The 6,306-nt window shown below is 45.4% G+C and overlaps 1 protein-coding gene across 1 annotated transcript in view; it reads left to right on the top strand.

Annotated features, from left to right (window-relative positions):
- The window catches only part of LOC113592969 (uncharacterized), a 209,131-nt gene that overhangs the window by 200,735 nt on the left and 2,090 nt on the right, over window positions 1-6,306 (top strand). Inside the window, exons 6-7 of the mRNA XM_053199618.1 lie at window positions 3,321-3,409; window positions 4,332-4,478. The gene's annotated coding sequence lies outside the window, so the exon portion shown is untranslated. The remainder of the gene's footprint in view (window positions 1-3,320; window positions 3,410-4,331; window positions 4,479-6,306) is intronic.

A 6,306-nucleotide genomic window follows, 5' to 3' on the forward strand; every position in this document is an offset into this window, starting at 1 on the left:
TCAAAAATAAATAAACAAACAAACAAACATAAAAAAATGTAAAGCTTATTATGCATAAGCCTGCAGAAGAGGCCCACCAGTGTGTATGGTCAGGTATGTGCTATGATATCTGGTAAGGGTTTCCTTTTTCCCTCTGATGGTGCAAGCCGGTGGCTCGAAGTGACTGGGAGAACAGGTCAGGTCTCTGAGGAGACAAGCAGCTCAGACAGAGCCTGCCAGCTCCCCGCCCCTTGTCTCCCATTTCGCCTGGGAGCCGTGCCACAGAAGGCAGAGGGGACACTGGAAGGGAACGCAGGTCTCAGGGCCGGAGGAGTTGAAGGCAGTGCTGGCAAGGAAGGAGGGAAGAAGGCAAGGAATAGGGGGCAGCATTAGCTAGAACTATGCAAGAGCCCACCGCCATTCCTAACTTGTATCATTTTTGTCTTGCTGCATTTGGACTTCCTTTCATCCCACAATAGAAAGGCCAAAAGCCTAAAAAAACAGGGGGGGAGGGCACCTGGGTGGCTCAGTCAGCTAAGCGTCTGACTCAGGTCATGATCTCAAGGTTTGTGAGTTCGAGCCCTGCATCGGGCTCTGTGCTGACAGCTCACAGCCTGGAACCTGCTTCAGATTCTGTGTCTCCCTCTCTCTCTCTGCCCCTCCCCTGCTCACACTCTGTCTCTCTCTGTCTCCCAATAATAAATAAACATTAAAAAAAAAAAAAAGGCCAAAAGCCTTAGAGTTGAGAAGCCTCCAAGATGTTACAAGTAACAGGTGTTTACTGATCACCTATTCAGTGCACAGTCCAGCAGCAGCTGTCACAACAGAAAAAGCAAAAGCAAGGCTGCAGACACAGAGGCAAGGTTGGGCAAGTCCTTCAATTCTCTGAACTGTATTTTTCTTATCCTTTAATGCACTGTAATTAGGACTTGGTGAGGAAAAAAAATAAAATAGGCATAAGCCATAGCCACAAGTGGCAAATAATCAGTGACACTAACAGATAAAAAGAAGTGAAGATGAAGTGCTAACCTTCCGGGGACTTTTCAATACTGCTGTGAAGACAAGTCATCCATATAAAAAGTTGAATACCGAGGCGCCTGGGTGGCTCAGTTGGTTAAGCCTCCAACTCTTGGTTTCCGCTCAGGTCATGATCTCATGGTTCATGGGTTCAAGCCCCACGTCAGGCTCTGTGCTGACAGCATGGAGCCTGCCTGGGATTCTGTCTCCCTCTCTCTCTGGCCCTCCCCTTGCTCTCTCTCTCTCTCTCTCTCTCAAAAATAAATAAACATTAAAAAAAAAATAAAAAGTTGAATACCAGAAGTTGTGTAGGTAATTTTTTTTGGCTCTTGATAAACACAGTATTTTATTTATTAAAAAAAAATTTTTTTTAACGTTTATTTATTATTGAGAGACAGAGAGAGATAGAGCATGAGCAGGGGAGGGGCAGAGAGGGAAGGAGACACAGAATCTGAAGCAGGCTCCAGGCTCTGAGCTGTTAGCACAGAGCCCGACGTGGGGCTCGAACTCCTGGACTGTGAGATCATGAACTGAGCCGAAGTCAGACGCTTAACCGACTGAGCCACCCAGGCGCCCCAATAAACACAGTATTTTAATATAATCATTGAGACAGAATTTAATCTTTAACAAGTCCCTTGTGTCCTTATCTTCTATTATCTAAATGTAAATGCATCTATTGAGAAAAGATGAAAAACCAGCATCACTAAAGTCATTATAAATTGCATAGTGTGCAAGGAGACTAAAAGTCAAAATTGGACCCCGGCCCCCTCCTTGGGGCACCTGGCTGGCTCAGTCGGTAGAGCATGTGACTCTTGATCTCAGGGTTATAAATTCAAACACTATGTTAGGTGTAGAGATTACTTAAGAATAAAATCTTTAGGGGAGCCAGGGTAGCTCAGTCGGTTAAACGTCTGACTCTTGATTTCAGTTCAGGTCATGATCTCACAATTTGTGAGCCCTGTGTTGGGCTGACAGCTCACAGCCTGGACCCTGCTTTGGATTCTCTTTCCTCGCTCTCTGCCCCTCCCCTGCTTGTGTGCTCTCTCTCTCTCTCAAAAATAGTAAACTGTAGGGGCGCCTGGGTGGCTCAGTCGGTTAAGCGTCTGACTTTGGCTCAGGTCGTGATCTCACAGTATGTGAGTTTGAGCCCCGCATCAGGCTCTGTGCTGACAGCTCAGAGCCTGGAGCCTGCTTCGGATTCTGTGTCTCCGTCTCACTCTGACCCTCCCCTATTCATGCTCTGTCTCTCTCTGTCTCAAAATAAATAAACCTTAAAAAAAAAAAAACTTAAAAAAAAATAGTAAACTGTAAAAAATAAAATCTTTTTTTAATGTTCATCTTTTATTTTTAATTTTTTAGCATTTATTTACTTTTGAGAGACAAAGGGAGGCAGAGCATGAGCAGGGGAGGGGCAGAGAGAGAGAGAGAGAGAGAGAGAGAGAGAATCTGAAGCAGGCTCCAGGCTCTGAGCTGTCACACAGAGCCCAGTGTGGGGCTGGAACCCATGAACCGCAAGATCATGACCTGCGCCGACGTCAGACGCTTAACCGACCAAGCCACCGGGGCATCCCTAAAATAAAATCTTAAAAAAAAAAAAAAAATTGGAACCCTCCCCTCCCCTAACGTCCGGGTGAGTGTTAGACTAGTTGCGTTATTTCTACGGGGACATACCAGTGCCGACAGTAGTGCAGGGAGGTGGAGAGAATATGGAATCAGAAGGCTCTTGGTTTCAGCTTTGACTCTTGCTAATCACCGTCGTAATCTGGGGACAGATAACTTAGATTCTGAGCCTGATTTTGGCCGTCAAAGCACTCTAAAAGTTACCTTTCAACTTACCCAAAAATATAAGAGCACAAACAAAAACAAATTCTGTCAGCTCACCCTCTCTACGGGCTAAGTAAACTGTACTACCTCAATTCTAAAGAGAGACATAAACAAAATCGCAATGCTGATCCTCAGCACATGGTCTTAGTTAAAATAAAAGTATACACTTCAGTACTGTGTACCTGGATTGTATCCCATTCTCCTAAAAAGTGTTTGGAAGTGGGGTCTTGACTAGGTTGTCTCCTCATGACATAGAAGCTGTTGCATGTACAGCTGATCACCTTACTGTCCATTGCTGAAAGGAATGAACTGTAATGAACAGGCTTTAAAATTCACGCGTGATCATTTATCGTGGGTCTACCGTGTGCCAGGCTCACTCTTAAGGGTGGGGGAATCAGAATAACATTGCTGTCTAACGAATCAGTCTAGCAGTGGAATGTATAAAACCGATACGTTAGAAGATACCATGCGAGTGTCTCACTAATGGTATAAATCCACAGCCATGCCAGAAATCTGGGAGGAATAATACTCACCTGGGAGACTCTGGGAAGACTGTGGCGGAGGTGATGTTTGAGCCGAATCTTGAGAGGTGAGTGGAAATTTGCCAGGTGAAGAAAGAGAAGGGTATTTACGAGCAGAGGGAATAGCATAGCTCATGAAAGTGCCTGGCACGTTTGAGAAATGGTGAAGAGAGAGATTTTGTGAGGGGGGAAGGTAGACGGACGGATAGCTTGGGGCTAGCACATGGGGAGGCTTCTTAGGCCACATGAATGGCTAATCACCCCTTCAGGTAATGAGGGGTGGGGTGGCACAGGTAGTGCGGGATGTATTGTGTGTTATGCTTTGTTTTTAAAATTTTGTTTTGTACTTTTTTTTAATTTTTTAAAATGTTTATTTTTATTTTTGAGAGCAAGAGACAGAGAGAGAGAGAGAGAGAGAGAGAGATCGCGCATGAGCAGGGGAAGGGCAGAGAGAGAGGGAGACACAGAATCCGAAGCAGGCTCCAGGGTCTGAGCTGTCAGCACAGAGCCCAACTCAGGGCTGGAACCCATGGACTGCAAGATCATGACCTGAGCCGAAGTTGGATCCTCAACTGACTGAACCACCCAGGCACCCCAAGGTTTTATTTTTAAGTAATCTCTACACCCAGTGTGGGACTTGAACTGAGGTCAAGAGTCACATGCTTCACCAACTAGGCCAGCCGGGCGCCCCATGTGTGTGTGTGTGTGGTGCTTTTAAGGTAATGGGAGGTCATGTGGAGGGAGTATATAACGTGGGAGTAGGGAAAAACAGGTTAGGAGACAAATAGGAGGTGGGAGCGGGAAGGCTGGCTCTGAGAAGCGTTTCTGAAAGAGAAGAGACAGCATGTGGTAAACACTGGTTGTGGAGGCTGAGGGAGAGGCAGAAATGGAGTAGGACTTTGAAGTTGCTCAGTACAAGGGAGACTGGTGGCTGGTGGTACTGTTCATTGAGGTGCAAGAACAAGCAACAAGATGGGTTTTCTGCTCCAGGGTTCTTCTGACTAGAGAGTGACCACTAACATTGGCACAGGTGGTCAGGGACCAAACAAGAAGACAGGATGTCCACGTCTGAGAAACTGGAGCAAGCCTGCCTCAGAATGAAACCACCGATCTCAACTGCCACGCTTTGGGCTCAAGGTAAAACACCCTTTAAAAGCTGTTATCTAGAATATGTCCCGTCTACTGCACACCTCTTTTTTGGTTACGCTGTGCACCATCTCCAGTTGAAAGACTGTGGAGTGGGAATGTCAGAGCCAGATTACCCAGGCAAGTGACCTCAGACAAGACGCTTAAACCTCCCTCTGCTTCGGCTTCCTCATATGCAAAATAAGAAGTTCTTCACGAGGCTGTTATAAGAATGATATGAGTTCGTATATATAAATGTGTGCCTGGCACAAAGTCAAGTACCTGATAAGCACTTGCTATCATTATTAATAAGTAACAGAATGCTCAACTAAACATGGTACAAATGTTAGAGACTTATCACGGAACGAGATTGGAAGCGGACGGTTCCAGAGCTGGTGCTGTTGCTTGATAACCAAGTTGTCAAGGACCAGACTCTTCCCAAATCCCATTTTGCCATGCTCAGCTTGTTAGCGATTTCTCACCTCATGGTGGCAGAAAGACTGCAGTAGCTCCAAGTATCAAGGCCTTACTCAACCAACATTCCAAGCAGGAAATAAGGGGTTGGGGTGGGGGGGAGGGGGGCTTTCTTCTTTGTGTAACCCTCACTTATCAAGGAGGAGAATCTTTCCTAGAAGCCCCCAGTAGGTTTCCTTTCAGCTAGAACCGGGCCACAGGCCCATCCCTAACTTCAAGAGAGGCTAGAAAAGAATGTGACACTTCTGATCTACAACAAATGAGGCAAAAGTGGAATTGGGGTTGGCTGTTGCTTGTATTGCCTGCCACAGTCTGAGAACCAGAGTTTCAAGGATGCCTCACTCAGGCCAGGGGTAATTGAGAAACAAGGACATAGATGTATTTATTGAGAGTGAGTCAGCCATAGGGTTCACCTTTCAGAGGTCATCAGCTTTTTTGAGAATAGCTTTTTAACCCAGGTGAGTGTCCTATTGGTAAAATATGGAGAAAGGATATTTTTGAGCAAGGGGTCCTTTCTAGTATTCTTGCTTCTTCTAGGCTGTCACTGTCTCTAGGAGGGGGCTCATAATTCAGTTCACCTTTATTTAAAAGGTTGCCCAGGCCATTCACTGCTAAAATTACTTACAAGAAAGTATAGGCTGGCTTCCTTCCCTTTCACTGCCCCTTGCAGCAGTCTCTGCCACAATGACAGGTCTAATGGGCAGGGAGAGCTATGTGAGAAGAGCTACTCTTTCCTCCTTAGAAGTTGGTCTTAAATCCAGCTGTTCCCCTGCAATCCACATCCCCACGCTCACTGCCGGAGTTTGGGCCCCAAGCATCTTTCATCCAGGCTCCTGTTCGAGTTTCTCCTTCGCAAGAAAGAAGGCAATGCAGTAAGGTGGAAAGAGAGCTACGAAGGAACCAGAAGAAAACTTCTGTAAGCACCCAGAGAAAGCCTTATTCCCACTGTCCAATTCTGCTAACAAAGACAAGGAGAAAATTTTAAATTCCAAGGCACTTAGTTACTGATCTGATTCTGGCCTGCATGTGGATATTCAATAAATACTTGTTAAATTAAATTGATTCAAGGTTTTATTTATTCAGCCTACTTAAAGCTTATGTAAACCCCTTGGAGATTTGTGTCAAGCTGTTAAATTGGAAAATATATGAAAGGTAGTATTTTCACTAGACCAGCTTTCCTCTTAATGAGCTTTATGAGCTCAATGTAGATGGGTGTGCGTGTGTGTGTGTGTCCAGGAGAGAAGCAGAAGGAGGAGGTGAGGAAGAAACAGGAGAAAAGCCTGTTTCTGTCATTTCCTACATTTGTCTTCATTGCTATACTTATAAACCAGCTACTGCCCTCTAGTGCTCACTGTATAAAGTTCAC

The sequence above is a fragment of the Acinonyx jubatus genome, chromosome B4 (genome assembly GCF_027475565.1).
Source record: "Acinonyx jubatus isolate Ajub_Pintada_27869175 chromosome B4, VMU_Ajub_asm_v1.0, whole genome shotgun sequence".
Classification (NCBI taxonomy): Eukaryota; Metazoa; Chordata; class Mammalia; order Carnivora; family Felidae; genus Acinonyx; species Acinonyx jubatus.